Here is a 21,839-nt window from a genome sequence, read left to right on the forward strand (position 1 = left end):
TGAGGTCACTGTTGACGAGTCCTGCAGGTGACCAGACGTGAAACAATGGTCCGTGGAGCCACCAAACACGCATCAGCCTAATTAGAAACGGAATTTTCGGCTCCGCCAAAGGTCGTTAGTATTTTCATTTGGTTCAATACTAAAATGCGCTTTAGTGTACCGTTTGAATGGGAAGTTTCGTCATATGCACTTGAAAAATAAAACAATCCACGATGAATAATAAACTGCCTACAACAGCATTATTTTATATTTAAATATTCAGCGAAACTAAACGCATTTTAAATATTACTATGTTGCAGATAATTGATAGAAATATAATAATTTAATTTACTTTCAACAGAACGCTAAACGCCATCTTGTGTTTAAGGCCCAGTATTCGTTTAGTCGCTTTAGACTACATTTTCTCTACATCCAGGTAACATTTTACTTAATTGATTTTTTCTTAAAACACCGTTTTTACATTGAAAAAATAAGTTTTTCATCGAAATAATTGTATGGTTTTGAAAAGAAAAGAATTATTAAGTAAGGAGTAAAAAAAATCCATACAAATTCTAAAAATCAGAGAAATATCCAATATACATTTTTTTTAATCGGGCGTGAACAGACATAACCTTTTCGGCGGTCTCCGGTGAAATGAATTCTGTGTTTGCGAATATCCCCTTAAGTACTCACAACATTTTTGAACCCTTTTTCTGATCACAATAATATGGTAGGAAATTCATAACCGTAGATTGACAACACTAACTAACTAATTATCACGCCGCTACCCCGCAGGGGTAGGCAGAGAGAATCGAACGCCACACCACTCTGTCTTTGATATACAATATTGTGACGTATTTGACATGAATAAGTCAGAAACATTAATTTTTCAACAATAAAAATCCCACATCTTCACACCCCTACCTCATCCATTATCGTAATTATCAAGTCTATTTCCACCATTTATATGAAAAGTGAAACCAACGCCCTTAGATCAAGAAAATCAGACCATAGATTATAATACCCTATTATGCTATGTTTACTGTTTTTACCCTTCTACGTATATATTTTATACTGTAGAACGGGCCTTGAACTTTGACGTGTTACTTGAGACCAGAACAAAAAAAAATAGATCTGTATTTGGTCTACAATAATGAACGTATCGACATGATTCATTATTTCCCTAGCAGGTGACACTTATTTCACGATACGTTCATTATTGTGGACCAAATACGGATTTTATTTTTGTACTGGGCTCAAGTAACACATCAAAATTCAAGTAGCCCCGTTCTACGGTACCTATTCTGTCATGTACTTTAATATGTATACTTACGTTGCATTATATTGCTATAATAGTATTAAATTATTTCCTTATAAAAAAAGCATTTCAGGCGTATGTACCAATAAAGAAAATAAAATAAAATATCACAGTAGGTACTTAATTCTTCTTCATTTTTCTTCAAAGCCTTATCAGCATCCCAATAGTGCATAGAGCACTGCATCATATAAACGCAGTATTATCTTAATCGTCAACACTTGAAGGAAAGGTGATCAGCCCTCCGCATTAGGTATCAGTCCAGGGTAATATTGAATAAAAATTAGATTGAAAAAAAACCACTTATATTTATTTAACCCCCCCCCTGGGAATTGAACCCGGGACCTCTGGAACGGTAGCCGAGCGTGCTGACTATTACGATATAGATATCAAAATAGAGGAACAACCGAGAAATCATTTAAATCATAAATTGAACCCATTTATAAGCTTTTTGGTGATTGCTTTTTTCCGTAATAAATTCATCGTAATACAAAGTAATCCTTCGGCATTTTTTCTCAATTACAGTACAATTCCATTGTACGTCCCTACCTAACGGTCGGCCATTTAAAATTAATTTCATAAAATGTTGCAAGTTCAATAACCCGATCGATGAAATGAGCCCCGCGCATGCGCGAATCGCGCCGCTCCATAGACAATGAAATAGCGAAATACATAAATCGATTTCGTGTTCTAAAAATGATCTCCCGCGCGGTATTCCATTTATTTTGAAAAGCGACCTGAGCCATGAATAATTTGCGCGGGACAATGTGGCGGAAGTCGGACTTCCGGCGGCGGCCGACACTAGCGCCAAGCTGGGAACCGACCGAGAGAGATGGTTTTTTTCTGACTATTTAATCTATGAAATTATTGTTCACCATTTTGTCAAATATTATGTGAAAAAAACTAACTAAACTAGACATGTGTCTGAAGGAGTTTTCCGAAGCATAATTTCAATTTTTGTATGTATTTAATGTAACTAACCATCACGCCGCTTCCCCGCAGGGGTAGGCAGAGAGAATAGAACGCCACACCACTCTGTCTTTGCAAACATTCTTCGCCTCTTCCACGTTCATGCATCTCCTCATACATACCCGCCGATTGTTACGACTCCTAACCCGACCGCTTTCAAGTATTTGGCATACCTGATCGTGACATGTTTTTCTCGGTCTTCCTCTGCTTCAAGGAATGCAAAGCTGAGATAAGCATTATTGACAAAATTAAGAAAGGTGTGTTGAGATGGTTTGGACATGTAGAACGAATGAGTGAGGAAAGAGCGGTAAAACAAATTTATGAGGCGAATGTAATTGGAAATATTATATAAGTACCAACTAAAAATGATCTTATACGCTTATTCATCGCGTGTTTCGACAAGCACAGTAAACATGATTATTTCGGTAGTGTTTTAGTCCTTAATTAAGAACTTTGTTTTTTTAAAGCATTCAGCATTGGCCTCAAAATACAATGAGTTTTAGTCCAGGCAAATGAAGCATATTTTATGTCGAGCCTCAGAATAAAATTAAAAGTTTGATTTTTGCCATAAGTATTCTCTAGCGAATGTTTTGCCTAGAGTTTTCACTCATGAATTACATGAAATTATAGTTACTATAAACATAAAGAGTGAATCCACTCACGAGTAGACAGACATAGGCTATGAAACTTAAAAAGTTGAAGCCTGAGTAGGTTCATGAAATGCGATGTTGCATAAGCCGTAGCTAGATTTCAAAGTCACTTGGACGTTAGGTATTTAAAAAAATAACAATAATAAATAGGGAGGTACCTACAAAATAATTATATTATTTTATAATTAGTCAGCAAGGCACTCGAAAACATTTGCAGAGTCCAAGCTACAAAAGCTAAGATCTACTACTACTACCGTCACACCGTTTCTCCGCAGGGTTAGGCAGAGAGGATGGAACGCCACACGCTTCTGTCCTGTCATATACTCCTCGCTTCCTTCCCCTCCATACATCTAGTCACACGTGCCTTCCGATTACGCAGACTTTTGACACCACCAGATTTCAGGTTCTGATTGATCTGATTTTTTTCGGCCATCCTCGTTCCCTTATTCCGCTCACATTCGCCACATATACTTTTGTAGTCACTCTTTCGCTATCTATTCGCTAAGATAAGATAATTATAAATATGCAACTCCAAGTTAAATAACCGATGATACTTTTTTCCTATTTATCCATTTTCTTTTCCAAATATCACCTATTTCCTTCACCTTAGACTCCCTCACTTACATTGTCTGCTTCCATCAAACATATTCCACTGCTAAATACTGATGTCTCCACCTTTGTGCAATCGACGATCAAGTTTTGTTTTTGTTTTTGTGGGTCAATCTATGTAAAGTGGCAAGTCACTGATAGCTCTACTATTTTTATTTTTATTTTAAAGTATGTATTCAAATTTTCGTTTTGTACCTTTTATGTTGTTGCTTCTTAATCATCTTTGTTTTCAGTTTTTTTTTTCACTTTGTTTCTGACGTTTTTTTATAGAAATACGGTATTTTACTTACTATTCCTTACATATAAATCTCAATTTAAAAATATATATATATATATAAAATAGGTATCAATTGTTGGAAAAGATTGAAAAATAAACCTTGTAATATAATAAATTTTGTTGTTCTTATACATATTTCAACGTCATTTTCTCATAAACAACGTTTTTAAAAAGGAAAAAAAGTTTGACACGATAGGCATCTTTCGATCGCCCGATTCTAGTATGTAGAATGGGTAAATATTATACAGGTTATAAAGTATCACTTAAACCAGTCCATGACAGCTCCTTAGCTCTGTAAACTTTTTCATGTTTAGTGACAATCAAGAAACATCTTAATATGAACTCTTTTAAGTCGATTAAATCCAGCGTTTGTGAACTTCGTGAAGAATGTGTGGCAGAATAAAAATATTGCGAATAAATTATATAAATGATTAGATTAAAATTTAAAATGATATTTTCAGGTACTTATTGATGTATGAAATAATCCAGAAATAGAATATCACACGAACAATGAAGGATTCCTGCAACTTATGAACTTATTACAACCATAGACGTGACTGACAATGTTTATTTTTTTTAAAATACGAATGAAGTTTTCAATTGAAGCGAATATGTACAACATTCCGAAATTTTTATAATATAGTTGTCAATCAGGGATAGAATGGTGAATTTTACACATCGTAAAAAATTAATCACTTGAACGAGCCAATGACAGCACGTAAACCCTATCAATACTCAAACTTCGTTATTCCTATCTCATTAGATATTTTTATCTTTGTTAAAATATTACCCTGAAACGCAAGAGTGATCACCTTGCCTTCGTGTGAGTAAACGATTAAGATAACACTGTGTCAATACGATTCAATGCCCTATGCACCGCATATATCACATATTTATAGGAACGTTCATTTTATTCTTCTCTATATTTTGAAGACGCCACAATACGAGTATTCAACGCAAGACGTCACAAAATCATACCACATGTATCTACTAAATTAATTATTTATAGGAAATACTCGTAGATATCATAATCCAAGGCCGGCTTAAACGAACAATTAGCCATGTGTGTACTCATGTGTGTAACATTTAACATTAAAATATATTTTGGATTACACACGCTTCAAAATCAATTTACAACGGCTGTAGCTTTAATTTTTTAAGGCTTTTCGGTATATAGTATTTTCCAAACCAAAACTAATTACGAGTATGTCAAGTAAAATTACTTCGCATGTCAACTAAAAATATTCCATATCTAAGTATATATTTTTATTTTATTTCTTAAATCATATTACAACTAATATAAACTATTATTCACAGTTAATTTAATTTTCGTCTCTTTTCAGTAAACAAAACATTTATTTTTAAAATTCTTTCAGACTCTTTCCACTCTTCATACATTCAGGCATATCATCATATATTTTCAAACACTTATACATTGAACAATTTTGCGACTCGGTTTTTTCAATAATGGCAGTCTTATTTTATCCTTATTTCTAGTAATACGTTCATGACAATTGTTGTTCAAAACTATTTTATCCTTAAAATATTTTGGTAATTTATCGTTATAAAAATTATGTACAACATTTTGAGTGTGTCCAAATACTTGTTGACAAAATCTGGATTATCTCCAATTACAGGAGTTATTTTATATTATTTTTTGACATCTCATCAAAGATGAAGAAGAATATGGAAGTCTGGGCATTTACGGGGCTGACGACCGTCATCGGCTGGTTTAAGTGATCACTTTACACACGTGTAACATTCACCAATTCTACCCATTATTGACAACCACACTACTCAAATTCTTGGAAGTTCTTTATATATGAACCAATTTAGAAACCTTGTTCTTGAATCACTAGAACTTCACTAGAGACATCTATTGGTGAGATGTCAAGAAGCTTTTTATTAAACAGAAACTCTTATATTAGTATGTGAGGTCCAAATCCTGGATTATAATCACACACATGAGAAACGCCAGAAAATACCATTTTCATTTTAAATGCCCGGACTTCCATATTCTTCTTCATCTTTGATGAGATGTCAAAAAATAAAAAAAAAATATGTATGAAGATTAACATGTTAAATTTAAGTCTGTTTTTTATAGATAACCAGTTTAGTTCATCTCTATTTTTTCCATATTATTATAGCCATTTTTCTTAAGAATTATTCTCATCGCTTTATTTAGTATAATTTCTAATTTATTCAAATTTCCTTCATTTGCTGAAAATAATATTGTTGAGCAGTAATCTATATGTAGAATATTGATTGTTTTATAAATGAGTTCTGCAGTATTTTTATTCAATTTATTCCTAAGGAAAATATTTTTTATATTTTTTTTATAAACATGTATCATATATCGCTCACTCCTTTCAAGAACGTCATAAATAAAAAAAACTTGATTTTTCAGGTGATCGTTTTTAAAGTTTAAAAATACAATACAATGTATTAAAAATAAATATCAAGCCACTTATTGAACTTTTTACTGTGCAACAGATCTTTTTAGGTAAAACCTGAAGGTTTTTTTTCCATTAGAAAAATATTTAGTATTTTTTAAAAAATTATTAAACACTACCTTTTCTTCAAAATGCAAAAACAACCTTTCTGCCCTGTAGCGGGTAAATATTAAGTTAAAAATATGCCTCTTTTGCTGGGATATAGTACATTTTCTGGGAATTCCGAAAACATGCACAACTAAAAATTGACGATTTTTGATTTATGACGTTCTTGAAAGGAGTGAGCGATATCATGTCCATTTATCAATTTCAGTTGTATACTTCTTCTTTTTTAGACAATTTATTCAATTCATAATATCATAAGGGTTTACAAATCTTCGTTTGAAAGAAGATGAATAACTTCTTCATTTATGTTGAGATATTAATGAAAAATATTTATTTACATTTGTAAATACATATACTCTTAATTGGGTACAATTTGCGCACAAAAAATATTATAAATAAATAAAATAATGTCTTAATGCCTTACTCGCAATAATATAATTCATTAAGTGTCCGGCTGCGCTGAGAGCCGGTTGTCACATTCACGCCCTATTTTTTAGAGTATATATTTGATTTTTTTAAGAATATATAATGAAAAAAAATAAACTCCCTTTCCTTTCAGTAATTCTTTTCTTTTTGAAACTATATATTTATTTCGAAGAAAAACTTATTTTTTCACTACAAAAACGGTGCTCTTAGAGAAAAAAATCAATTCTGTCAACAAGTTGAAATTTAACTTATGTTAAGCCTTAATTCACACATACAAAGTAGAGCTGTAACATTTGTATGTGTGAATTAAGGCTTAACATAAGTTAAATTTCATATGGATACGAAAGAGATAGTTATAATTTCGCATGGAAAAAAACGCCTTTGTCTACGATTATTGCGTCAAAATAAGTACCTACGTATTAAATGTGCATTAATCAATTAACAATGGAAAACTATTGTAAAAGCGCAGGAGCAATGCCATCTGAACTATAATATTGTTGGGATAATATAAATACAAAAAACCCCAATGAATGCGCAGCGTGCATAATAATAATTATTAGTTACCGATAATAAACTGGACGTCAGGTGGCGTTACACGCAATTGGCCGCCATTTTGAATTTGTGACGGAAAAATTCTTTTCATGCGTGTGGGAAAATGCGCAGCCATGGCGGACAATCGGAAATAGCTGTAAAGCGAACCATCCCTAATAATTATTGTCGATTGATTCATCCTACTAATCGATTGTGTGAGTTCTCCGTTATGAGCTGAGGTCGTCGTCATTTTGGAAACCTATGACAGATAACAACTAGGAAAACAATGCCTGTGGCGAGAGTAGTCAAATATCACACGTTTTTTATAAACATATATTTTTTATATTCAGTTGCAAGAAAATTATCATTGCCTTTTATGTACAAGGATTTATGGCATATTCATTTTATATATCTTGGAAATGATAGTGAATGTGTATTGTAAATAATAAATCAATACGATTGATCCCTAGAAACAATACAATAGATACAATGGATTCGATATCTTATATCAATCAAGATTTATCACAAAGTTCATTTATTTGTCTTATTCGTCTTGTCATATTTTCCAAATAAGGCATCACTAAATCTTATAGATCTTTATGCCTAATTGCCTCATAATTTTTTGTTAAATACATACCTTCTTTCGCACATTCTGTTTCCAATTTAAAATATCACAAATTAAATTCTCTTCACAACATGTTAAGTCATTGGTTGAAAGAATAAGTTAAGAATAATAGTAAAGATGCTGGGAATAACAGAATAAATGAAAGTAACGTCGTTCGTACAAAAAAAATATCTAAATTATTTTACCGACGAAAATGATATTCAACGATTTTATTTTATTTTAAGACGAATATTATATTCATGGTAAATTATCAACTGATCTATTTTTTAATAAATGAAGATCTATTTGTATACGTCTTTTCTATAAAACTTGTGAATTGTCATTATTAACGTAATATTTTTTTTTTAAATGCTACCATGCCACAATCTATCATTGTACCTTCAATTTTTGCCATTGTTGCTAAAGGTATCGCGTGTGTTTTTCATTTTCTGGGTGTAAATTGATGTAAAATATTTATCAAATATTAGTCAAGTTTATAAAAATTAAATAAATATCAATTATTTGCACTAATAAGAAAATCGTGGCGAATGTGAGAGGAAAAACAGAACGTGGACGACCGAAAAAGACTTGGCACGATCAGATCAATCAGAACCTAAAATCTGGCGGTGTCAAAAGTCTGCGTAATCGGAGGGCATGTATGACTAGATGTATGGATGTGAAGGAGGCGAGGAGTGTATGTCAGGACAGAAGAGTGTGGCGTTCCATCCTCTCTGCCTACCCTTGCGGGGAAACGGCGTGATGGTAGTAGTAGTAGTAGTAGTAGTATAAGAAAATCGACGGTAAAACTAACATTTTTTGAAAGAACGAAAATATACAGAAAACTTAATCCGAAAAAAATTATCTTATTTCTTTATTGATTCAGCAGTCACTTTTTGTTAATATTTATTCTTTTTTAATTCAAGTTATAATTGGTTAACACCGCTTTATCTTAAAATCGAATATTATGTATAAAATCTATTTCTTATACGCTATGTGAAAATGATGCGGAATGCATCAAAATACGAGTCATAATAAATTTTAAGAAATAGGGGTATTTACCCCTATTTCTTAAAATCTATTATGACTTAATATTTAAGTCTAATAGATTTTAAGAAATATGACATCTAAAATGACTTGATTTTAAGAAATAGGGGTATTTTAAATTTAAAAAAATATATCTATGTTACGCAGATATCACGTTTGTAATTGAGGTCTAAATCATGTTTTTTTTATCACTTTTCTTTGACAGGTGACGTTTGCGTACGATTGAAAACAGTAAAAGATATTCTTTTTGTATAATTTTTTTTTGGAGACACATCGCTCACTCCTTTCAACAACGTCATATATCAAAAATCGTCAATTTTCAATTGGGCAGGATTCGGAATGCCCAGAAAATATACTATATCCCAGCAAAAGCGGAATATTTTTTACTTAATATTTAACCGCTACAGGGCAGAAAGTGTTGTTTTTGCATTTTGAAGAAAAGGTAGATATTGTTTTATTATTATTTTTTTTAATGTACTAAATATTTTTCTAATGGAGAAAAAACATTCAGGTTTTCCCTAAAAAGATCTGTTGCACGGTAAAAAGTTTGAAAAATGGCTTGATGTTTATTTTTAATACATTTCATCATATTTTTAAACTTTAAAAACGATCTCTTGAAAAATCAAGTTTTTTTTTATTTATGACGTTGTTGAAAGGAGTGAGCGACATGTGTCTAGATTAATACCTATTTTATTCAGTCCAAAATCATGATTTCAATTTGTCTCATCTCAAGGCACGCTGGAGTTTGGATGTAACACAAATAAGCGTTCGAAATGTTGAATTTGTAGCTATCCTGAATTAAATTGTAAAAGGAAATATACCCGTTTAAATTTTCCCACGAGAAAATATAGGAAAATATCCTATTTCTAGTTATCTTCGGATTTAACGACGCACGTGTTTACGTCGCATTGTCGTATGACAATGTGGTATAATTGAGTGTTTTGTTCCTGTAAATGCTATCAATTTACTAAATATTTCGGTGGTTTTAGTAAAGAAACAGAGATTTTTGTATCACACATGAATGCTCTCTCCGCTTGAGTGACTTCCTATACCTACCCACATACAGAACATTACGTAAAGTCGGAATGTCCCATGGTATTGTCAACCGACAGGAGCGGATTTGTGAATATGTATATACTTGTGTCACTATTTATTTATTTATACAGTCACACATATATTATTCTCGATGAGTAATTTCCATTACTCATATTTGGACATGGGATTAAGGTTAACAAGACTGTAAACTGATAAATAAGAAAGTAACAAATCGCTCACTCCTTTCAAGAACGTCATAAATCAAAAATCGTCAATTTTCAGTTGTGCATGTTTTCGGTATGCCCAGAAAATGTACTATATCCCAGCAAAAGAGGCATATTTTAACTTAATATTTACCCGCTACAGGGCAGAAAGTGTTGTATTTCATTTTGAAGAAAAGGTATTGTTTAATTATTTTTTTAAATACTTATATTAAATCTTTTTCAAATTGAGAAAAAACCTTAAGGTTTACCTAAAGAGATCTGTTGCACAGTAAAATGTTCAATAAGTGACTTGTTATTTTTTTTTTAATACATTTCATTTTATTCTTAAACATTAAAAACGATCTCCTGAAAAATCAAGTTTTTTGATTTATGACGTTGTTGAAAGGAGTGAGCAAAATATATAACACACGTCAAAAATTAAAATATAAAGCAATAAAAGTAGATAACATTTATATTTAATATAAACTAACTGTACCCGGTTAAGTATCGCTAAGGCTCAGTCTGATTAAACGGAAAAGAAAGTGAAAAACATATAACAACGCGTGCATTTCGAATGCATTTCGTGACAAAATTTTAATGTTTTAAATCAGTGGATAACTTAAGGAGATTTAGGATTTTAAACAAACGAACCTTGCATGTTTTATTTGAATGGATTTTAATTTTAAATTTTAAATTAAATTTTAAATTTTAAAATACCGCAAAAGACTCGGTCGTTAATTTCAGATATCAAACCTGGGTAGTATAAATTTGCTTTATAAATATTATACTGCTGGACCCTAATACATTTACTTTATTTATATATATATATATATATATATATATATATATATATATATATATATATATAGATATATATATATATATATATATATATATATATATATATATATATATATATATATATATATATATATATATATATATATATATATATATATATATATATATATATATATATATATATATATATATATATATATATATATATATATATATATATATATATATATATATATATATATATATATTTATATATATATATATATATATATATATATATATATATATATATATATATATATATATATATATACATAAATATATATAAATATATATATATATATATATATATATATATATATATATATATATATATATATATATATATATATATATATATATATATATATATATATATATATATATATATATATATATATATATATATATATATATATATATATATATATATATTGTTATTATTATTATTGTATTATGTGTATATTGATGTGTTCAAAAAAGTAAAACTCAATAAGTGGTATTATACTCGAGTTTAAATTTTAAAATAATGAAATAACTGTTGATTTTTGTGTGTTATAGTCAGTTTTTATTTTCTATGCCTAATCCGCCTCCGAGCTATAGTGTAGGTTCATGATGGCGATCTGTCATTAAACCACATTACTATATTGCATTTTAATTTGTGAGTATTGCGACAATCCATAATACATAATTCCGTTCCCATTTCGCATCCTCTAACTAATGCCATTAAATTGACAATACGTGGTCATGTCACTTTTCCTAAATCACACATCCAGCGGGAAAATTATGTACCTACATAATTAAAATACAATAATATTTCGGTCGCGTTGACAGTTGTATGAAAATATCTTCAAAATGAGTATATATTTTAGTATAAATATTTCATATTGAAATCGAAGCATCCTTAGTTTTTAAATGAAAGAAGATGGATGTCTGAGCATCCCAGGGCTTAAGACCTGACATTTTAGTGATCGTTTTAGTGATCACTTTATGCATTTATGTAACGTTTACCATTTTGCCCATTAAAGAACATCCATATTGCATTATTTTTTATATATATTATATGTAGGTACATTTATATTCACTGTGATTGGATTTCTCTGTTGGATCGTTTCGTATGTTAGTTATAATTTTGATAGATTTGAAATTTTTGGTTAACGATGGCGCCCTCAGTTTGAGAATTCGTAAAATATAAAGCTTACTCCAACTGATTTATATTTTATCCTTAGGGTTAACTAACAATTTAATGTATGATAATGAAAAATTATTCAGAACGTGTTGGCGAGAATTCATAGCTCATCAAATATGACGTAGCTTTACCTTTATTACATTACATATCTTACATAAATCTTTTTTTTCAAGCCAATAAATATTAAATATATGTATCTCTTAAAATGTTTTCTACGCAATAATTTACGTTCTTACATGAAAATGAAGATTTTAAAAAATATCCACTTTAAAAGCAAATGTAATCATCAAATTGTATTCTTGATCAACCTGAAAATGCTCAATATTTGATGAAAAAGCTTTGTAATTTTCCTTTTTTTGAGAAATATCTTTTCTATATCAAGATAAATTAGAAATCTCAAGTATTGCTGAGAAATCTAAATCAAACATGCGTTGAGTGGTGAATGTTTCACGTGTATAAAAGTGATCACTTAAACCAATCTATGTTTTTATTCCTACTCCTAATTCCTTATCCCAGACTTTCATATTCTCTTTTATATTTGTTGAGATGTCAAAATGTCTTTCTTTCAAATCCAACCCCTTGGAATCAGTGATCAAATGATTTTTTACGAAATACATAAAAACAATTCTCACCTACTTTGGGCAAATTGCTAAAATAAGTGAATATCGTGAAAGTCTCAGTAGTTACAGAGAAAGTGGTTAGGTTAGGCCATCAACATCCCAGGATCGGGAAGAATGGTCCCGAATCGGGCACCAAAAATCTGACATGCCAGGAGATCATGACATGAGACATTTGAGACTAGACTAGAAGGAATGTGTATTTGATTACGCATTTTTATCGATTGTTGCGCGGTATGATCGGAAATCCTGAAATTATCCAGAGCATTGGTCTGTATATTCCCGATAGTTACCTAAGACAGCGTTGGCATAAATTGTTTCGCATTCCTATATATAATATATAGGGCCAACCTGCCGATGGTTATGCCTGTAAGAAGAGCTACTACTATGCTGAACAATATGACGCCGGCTATAGATCTGTTGCATGTGTCTGAGGGGGTATTCCGAAGCGGGATTCTTCTACATCTTTAACAAGAGTCTTCTTGCTTACTTTTAATTTAATTTATGTATAAATCAATTTTTTTAAATAAATTGTATTGAATTTGAGTAAGGTGGTCAGAAAAAGCATAAAATACGCAACGTATTTCTATAAATAAAGTCAATAAATGTAATAATAAATAATCCAATGAAAAGTGGACGCCGCGACGCCACCTGTAGCCGTCTGCAGTCGCGCAGACGCGACCCCTTCACTATACAATGATGAGACGTTTCGTGATAAGTTTGTATTATTGCGATAATACAGTGATATAAGACATTATTGAATATTTTATTAACTTAACGTTTTTAACAACCACACCGCAGATATGAGTGCTTAAAAATATTAATAATGTAGGTACATATAATGATATGTACATATTGTATTAAAAAACTACACTTAAGGTTTATAAAACTTTTATCTCAAATTAACTAAACAATTATATTTATAATCAATTTACAATTTTTATTATTTTTAAATATATTTCATTATTTCATGTGTGACATTTTGTAGGACACGTGTTTCTATGTTTCATTACCATACTTACAATAAACATATTACTAAAAATTGTGGTATTTTACCACATTTATTCAAAAACACCAAAAACAATTTTCCATCTAAATTTTGTTTTCGTCAAATTGTCAATCATAATAATCGATAACTTACAATTTAAATGTAGTCAAAATATTATTAATTATTTCATTAACATACATAGTCAATCCTAACCTGTGTTTTTTAATAATAATAATAATAATAAAACCCTTATCCGCACCCCAATGGTGCATAGGGCACTGCGTCATATAAACGCAGTGTTATCTTGATCGTTTACACATGAAGGAAAGGTGATCAGCCCTCCGCTTCAGGTACCAGTCCAGGGTAATATTGAATAAATATGACAGTGAAAAAATCACTAGTATTTATTTTACCCCCCTTGGGAATCGAACCCGGGGCCTCCAGAACGGTAGCCGAGCGTGCTGACCATTACACTACGGAGGCGGACGTGTGTTTTTTTAGTATATTACAACTGATTTTTCTAGCCTTAATGTATTTTCGAGTGGATGAAAAAGAAGGAATATATTCATAAAAAAATATCATTTCAATAAAATCTGTGTTGGAATACAATATAATGTATCAATAAAAATATTTAATACCAAATTTTAAAAATTAAATAATTTTTTTAATAATGACAAAGTAGGAACTTACTCTAAGGCCTAATCCAATGCGATGGCAACACCGTTAGGAAAAGCGAACGGCCAACCGTTCCAATTTGAAACTCACAGAGGCGGGAAAACTAACAACTGTCACACGAGTGTATGGAAATATGGCAGCCAAAGCGACTCTCACATTCGAGCGGATACAGCAAACTGAATGCGTTTTGGTCATCTATTTCCCAACTCAGATTCGTCTATTGTCATGTAAACAATTAAAATATACCACGACAGAGTGACCACATATGACCCACGGTCAATAATTCACATTCCCATAAAAACTGTCGCCATAACCAATAATTAAATTGGCTGACAATAGTACCGTATTTTGAGCATTTTCATCCTGCCAATTTATTACATCATACAAGTTGGATTAAAAGATCAATTATTATTTGATAATTATCGTTGAATACTACGTAATTTAATGATTTTTAAAATCATAGGTTTTTTCCAAACCATTTAAATGTTCATAGCCATATATTGTTTTAATATGATACATCGAATGCTCAGCAAATGCCCAGACTTCCTTATTCTTCTTCACCTATGTAGAGATATATATATAAAAAAAAAAAAAAAAAGTCCGCCACATTAAAAAAAAAACGGGACGAAATTTTGAAAATCTTTCAGCGCTACTTGACAGAATAGACAATTTCATATAAAAAGCTTCCTATATTCTTCTAACCCTCATCCGCACCCAATGGTACATGTATTGACGCAGTGTTATCTTGATCGTAACATGAAGGCAAGGTGATCACTTTTGTGCTTCAGGGACCAGTGTAGGATAATATTAAATAAATATTAGAGTGTAAAATCACTAACATTCATTTTCACCCCCCCTGGGAATCGAACCCGGGACAAACAGCACATAGATAACTAAACACGCTAACCATTACACCACAGAGGATGACAAATGTATAATCAAAAATATATTACTTGTCAGTTAGGGGTAAAAAAATCCACACTTCAGTTAAAAATCGATCTTAAGACGATGTTCATAAAACAAGAATGCAATATATGACATAGAGCCCGTATGTTTTTTTTTATTTAGCAAGTGACAATTTTTTTATTGAGTCAATGACCGGTTTCGCCCTAGCGCATAAGCAGTCCCGCGGAAGTCCGGAAGCGTGGTCCCCGCCGGCCGGAAGTGGCGTGTCCCCCCTCGCGTCCTCTGCTGCGCGGACAGGAGCGCAGCAGGTACGTGGAGGTAGATACTCCAGAAGTACTATGCACTGCAGGTACAATGTGCCGCTGTGGACCCGTCAAGGGTCACTGGATAGCGTGTGCGGTGCGGAGCGAGCAAAACCCTGAAGAGTGTAATCAGAACCTAAATCATAAATAGTAAATTTATTCATTTTTTATATAAAAGGTTCATTGTGTGTCGATAAATTATATCAAAGTCAGCATTTGAGGATTATCCAGAATCCCAACCAGTTTCAATCACATCTAAAGACTCTTTTTCCAAATTTCATATCCTTCAAATTAAAATTTCAAAATCTTTTAAGTAACAAATACGATGGAACCTCTCAAAACGAGCATAATTCGTTCCAGAATCTTTCTCGTAAAGCGAAACACTCGTTGAGCGAATCATTTTTTGTTTTGAATGGCGCGGATATCCCGGCTCACAAGTGAATGTCGTGAAAAATGGACTTACCCTTTCTGTGTAACTCGTTATGCGAATTGTCGCTCGTTAAGGGAGCAACTTATTCACATTTTTTTCCCCGCTAAAAGAATGACTCGTTATGAGAGGCTCCACTGTATTTATTTTTAAGTCTATTGTGACACGTGTTTCGGTGTATTCCTTAAATGCGGTGTTTGAAAATAACGCTGAATGCATCAAAACACGTGTCACAGTGCATTTTAAGAAATAGTCGTATTTTCCAAGTAAAACTTGAATTAAATATGGACAGATTTTACCACAGAGTGACTGCCGAATCAGTTAATTTTCCTTCAAAGCATTTTTTTACCGTGGAGTGGAATAAATTTACCACACACTATAGATCCGCGAATGTATGTACTAAGTACGTGTTTCAATAAAGTAAAGTCAGTATGTACTGATTAAGAGTATATTACGCAGTACATATGTACAATATAAGATATTGAAAATAAGAAAAATAATTTTCAATCTTTAGACATTTTGAGATATTTATGAATAGACAATTATGAATATGTATATTCCAAATTTCATTTATTTTCTTTTGGAAAATTCTTTAAAAGCTACAGAGCGTGCGAGTTTTATTTTATGCATATGAGAAATCATGATTTTAACCGGATGAGGGTAGACCGCACAGTGGTAATGCAATATTTCTCTCTATTTTCTGTTCAAAAAATCTGATTCCTGTGCCAATAGAATGAACAGGACATCAATCTATCCACCTGAGTCTAGTTCCAGTGGGTGGGCAGACCGTGCTACTAGCTACAGCGGGGGTACAGCGCTGCTACATGCAGGCAGGTGTCGTATCGTGTCATGTGCCTTATCCTCTCACCATCTGCGATGGGCCTATCAAAGGGAGGGCAGGGGCGGCGCACACAATCATGGAATCATCGAAAAAATATCGCTCAATCCTTTCAACAACGTCATATATCAAAAATCGTCAATTTTCAGTTGTGCGTGTTTTCGGAATGCCCAGAAAATGTACTATATGCCAGCAAAAGCGGCATATTTTTAACTTAATATTTATAGGGCAGAAAATGTTGTTTTTTTGTGCATTTTGAAGAAAAGGTATTTTTTAATTTTTTTTTTTAATACACTAAATATTTTTCAAATGGAAAAAAACATTCAGGTTTAACCTAAAAAGATCTGTTGCACAGTTAAAAGTTCGATAAGTGGCTTGATATTTATTTTTAATACATTTTATTACATTTTTAAACTTTTAAAACGATCTCCTGAAAAATCAAGTTTTTGATAAATGACGTTGTTGAAAGGAGTGAGCGGTATGTAAAAACACTTTATAGGAGAGCTTTTTGAGACTTAGGCTGGCTGATAAAAGCCAATGAAAAATCAAACTTGATCATCGAACAGCTGGCGAGTTCGAATGGGAGCACATGTCACAATTAGTAGACAGTATTTAACAATTTCGTCCGCCTCCAAAGTGTAGAGGTTAGCGCGAAGGCTACCCATGCTAAAGGTCCCAGGTTCCGCTATTATTTTCTATGATTTTCGATGGCGGCAAAGTCCTATCATTACAATGAAGGAAAATGTAGTTATTATTTAAGCTTATAGGTCAGCGGATGTGTCCTAATAAATGCGTTTTTTTCTGGGCTGTAAATAAAAAACGAATTTATGAAATGTGAATATAAATTATCTATAAGAAATGCAAAAAACTTACACGCATATATACATATGTATAAATTGAAAATAAATAATTATTATTTAAACACTTACTCAAAATAAATAGTTATTACTTGACGTAACTCTATTATTGAAGATGTTGCATCATTATTATTATCCATTTTACTTTGCATTTTTTACGACAAAACGCATTACAATTGACGAGTACTTCTTATCGTTATTATGTATAACTGTAACAATTTATTAAGAACTCTGTTGACATTGTTTTTTAAATATAAACATATTTTATTATGTACGCCAATGTTCAGTGCCAACTATCCCCGAAAAGCCCCAAAAATTTCCATAACCTTCTCACGCCACTGGTTGATCACAAAACGAATAGATTTTTTTTATAATTAAAAGGGGGATTTTAGTTAAACTTATATTATACAACAACATAATTATAAAATTACCATAAAATTAACAATTATATGCTTTAACCAAATTTTATTTATTTAAAGAGAAAAAAACGTTGGATAGTATCGAGATTTAAAAAATTGAAATAAATATAATTGCTTTTATTTTTAGCGATTTAGCGATTTCAAACCAATGCCAACGGTCAGAAATTAAATCAAATAGTTGATAATACTGAAAATAAAGAATATTTATACTGAATTCAAGTAAACTTAAAGTTATCTACTTTACGTAGTCGCACGTTAATTACTACATGGAATCGATTCTCAGAGAAGTAGAAACCGAGGAAAGACATGACATAGTCAAGTACTCCAAATCTTTGGAATAGTGTAGAATAGAAGTCGGGTCAGTCTGTGCGCATGTCTGCAGAGACAACACGTTTTGCAATCTATCCTCATAGTCGATTTTTCTTGCGGGAATCTAACCAGCAATCGCTTGCATGGTACTCAGACGTTTTAATTAAAATGAGGGAGACAAAATGAACTTCAAATCGTGTACATGTAAAAATACATATTCAAGCAGACAATATGGGAGGATAATGACAGGAAAATATATGCATTTTATATAAATTTTCACACGAAAACCTGAGAAAGCTTTTATTCAATTTAGAATAAAATGCAAATGAGCTCTATTTAATTTGGTGTCATTCCCGAACTGATTGTGATGGAGTTCGTTCCACTTGCGCGTGGAGCCAGTCGGCGGTCAGCGGGAGTCAGGATGCTGCGGGCAGGAAGGAGGTCCATGGTCCGCTGGGTGAGATACTGCCTCTGCGGCGCCGCACACTGAGACAAAAGCGGCTTCAAACGGTCACTACTACTCTTCATTTTTTTAAACCGAAAAGCTTGTAGTACCTAATACTTAATTTTTGGATGCCAAAAGACTTGAAGTACCTAATACATAATTTTTGGATACCAAAAGACTTGTATATAGTACCTAAAACTTGGTTTTTGAATGCCAAAAGGCAAACAATTTTACTTTGCTCAATTTTTTCACAAATTGGTAGTCTACGGGGAAATAAAATTAACAAACGAAATATTTAGTTTTTGTGCAAAATGTTATTTTGAGTTCATAATTTATTCTGAATTTCTCGTAACAATATGTATTAATATATTTTTATATTGGTACTGTAGGGAAAATATGTATGCATGTCTAATTCACTGCACCCTGTGACTTTTGGTTTGTGCCTTTTTCTTCTTCTGTGCATGTCAAGTCCCAAAAAACCAGGCGATTCAGAAATACGCGATTTCCGTCAGAACTTAAATACAATATTTTTTAATGGATGGGTCCAAATGGAAGCCAGGAGTTTCTAACCGGACCTGTGAATGTAGTGGGAGCTTTCAGAGAACTTAAATAATTTTTATTTATTGATTTGGCGTTTAATTTGTAGAACTCCATTTTAATTTATGTATTGATTGTTAGTGTTTGAAAATACCATAACTAGGCGAAACAATTGTCATCATTTTAATTTTGATATGTTATTTAACAATAAAATACAACTTAGTAGACTCAAAAAATCTGCGTTTGATTTGACAATTAATACATAAAGAATGTCGTACAACTTAAAGATTTTTGGGTAGTAAAATCATTTCTGTATAATAAAAAAACTCCGTAAGTATGTGTATTGTACATTTTTGGCCACGGCGACAAACTGTCGGGCCACCGTGCGTGGAGGGTACACTGATGGCAGATCCGATATTAACGAAGCCCAAGGGCGTTCCCGCGAGGTTACATTCGAGGTCAAACTAGGCTCATCACTATTAATCACATATTACCATGTCATTTTCCTCAATCCTAATTTTCCCTATGCAGTCGACCAAAAAACCACATCAGTTTCATTTAACTCAGCGTAATTATTGAAATATTTTGAGTGTGTCCAAATACTTGTATCAAAAATCTGGAGTTATTTTTTATATATATTTTTGAGCATCTCAACATAGATGAAGAAGAATATGAAGGTCTGGGCATTTGCGAAGCTTACGACCGTCATAAGCTGGTTTAAGTGATCACTTTACGCACATGTAACATATTATGTTATACGTGAGTAAAGTGATCACTTAAACCTAGCTATGACGGTCATAAGCCCCGTAAATGCCCAGACTTCCATATTCTTCTTCATCTATGTTGAGATGTCAAAAAATAATGTAATTTTTAAAGTTTATCTTGTATTTTATTATCCAACCAACTAGACCAGTAGTTGACAAACTTATTAGTAAAAAAAGCCAAATATCCACAACAAAAAGATTGGTTTGGGGTGGGTATAAAGTATAGAGCGCGGGAAGTTGGTTTGTCGATGAGGGTGGTTTCCTAACGTGGCTGGGGTCCCCTAGTAAGGATACTAACCTTCCTGCCGCTGTTACCCTGGCTATTAGAACATAGTGGTGGATTATACACACTAGTTAATATTAACTTACATGCCCCGCTGACAGTTCTAGGGACTTTGACAGCATTAGATATATTTTATTTTGTCTTTGACCGCGAAAACTTTCCATGGTTGATTTAATACTCGTTAAGGATTTTTTTTAATCTTTTGATATCAAATCTCTTCTAAGAACTTCAGAAATGAGGATATTGAGATGCATAACCGGAAAACACGTTGAGACAGAATATGGAAGAGGAAATTTTGGAAAACCTGTAGTACGGAGGATATAGTCAGATAGGGAAGACAGCGAAGGCATTATAACCGATTCTGGTGCACCTATTTCAATAGAATGCAAGAAAATAGACTGGTTGAATTGCTCTTCATGAGAACCCACACGGAAGAAGACCACCTGGAAGATCTACACAGCGATGGCATGACAGCTGACAGTCCATATCACAAGAGACGGATAACGGAACAAAGAGATCCGAGGCTTTATAATAAGGAAGAAGAAAAATATGTAGTCAATTTGAAATTAACAACTGAAAGTATGTAATGTAATGAAAATAAACCGAAACATTTTTACTATATTAATCAGGTGAACGAAAAAGTAACAGTTACATATTAATTATATGTACATCTCTATTTTATATTTATAGTAAATTCCAACGAATTTCTCTTTCAAATGATCGACTAAAAAGATAGCAACGCTTCCGGTTTTATTCATTTTCAGAGTAACGAGTAAAACTACTAGTGACATCTATTTATTTGATTTTATAATTGTATTGTTTTTTTTAAGAGTAGTATATACTACACAATATTTTGTTAATGTGTATACATATTAATATAGTATTCCGAACTTCAGCTCTTGTAATCTACGATTACAATATTAAAACGTAGTTTCATAATTGGCCAACAGATGGACTACACTTCAATAGTTTGACTTAAATTTGGTGCATAAGTAAATATGTAGATAAGTATGTAGGTGCAAAGTTGTACGTAGAACTTTCTGACCAATGCGTAAAAAACTTATTCTTGACAAAAATTCTTGATGAAGCATAATTTATTTTTTCTTCATTTGTCTGTTAGAATTTCCCTACATTTATACTTAAGGCCCAGTATTAGATAAATCGCAACTTAATTTTCTTTTAACCCATGTAACATTTGACGTACTTAATTATTTTTTTTCATAAAACACCATTTTTGTATAGA

The 21,839-nt window shown here is 31.9% G+C and overlaps 1 protein-coding gene across 2 annotated transcripts in view; it reads right to left on the bottom strand.

The window, feature by feature from the left end:
• Window positions 1–19,079, bottom strand: part of LOC148312582 (uncharacterized) — a 50,711-nt gene extending 31,632 nt beyond the window's left edge. Inside the window, exons 1-2 of one of the 2 annotated variants that reach the window (XM_088276333.1) lie at window positions 16,903–19,079; window positions 14,525–15,833 (exon numbers count right to left, since the gene is read on the bottom strand). The gene's annotated coding sequence lies outside the window, so the exon portion shown is untranslated. Of the gene's footprint in view, window positions 1–14,524; window positions 16,369–16,902 lie in introns of those variants that run through there. The other variant, XM_088276330.1, reaches the window with a different exon arrangement.
• Window positions 19,080–21,839: the final 2,760 nt, after the last annotated feature.

The sequence above is a fragment of the Brachycentrus maculatus genome, unplaced genomic scaffold, assembly GCF_059751285.1.
Source record: "Brachycentrus maculatus isolate JH-2025_06_01 unplaced genomic scaffold, ASM5975128v1 h1tg000038l, whole genome shotgun sequence".
Taxonomy (NCBI): Eukaryota; Metazoa; Arthropoda; class Insecta; order Trichoptera; family Brachycentridae; genus Brachycentrus; species Brachycentrus maculatus.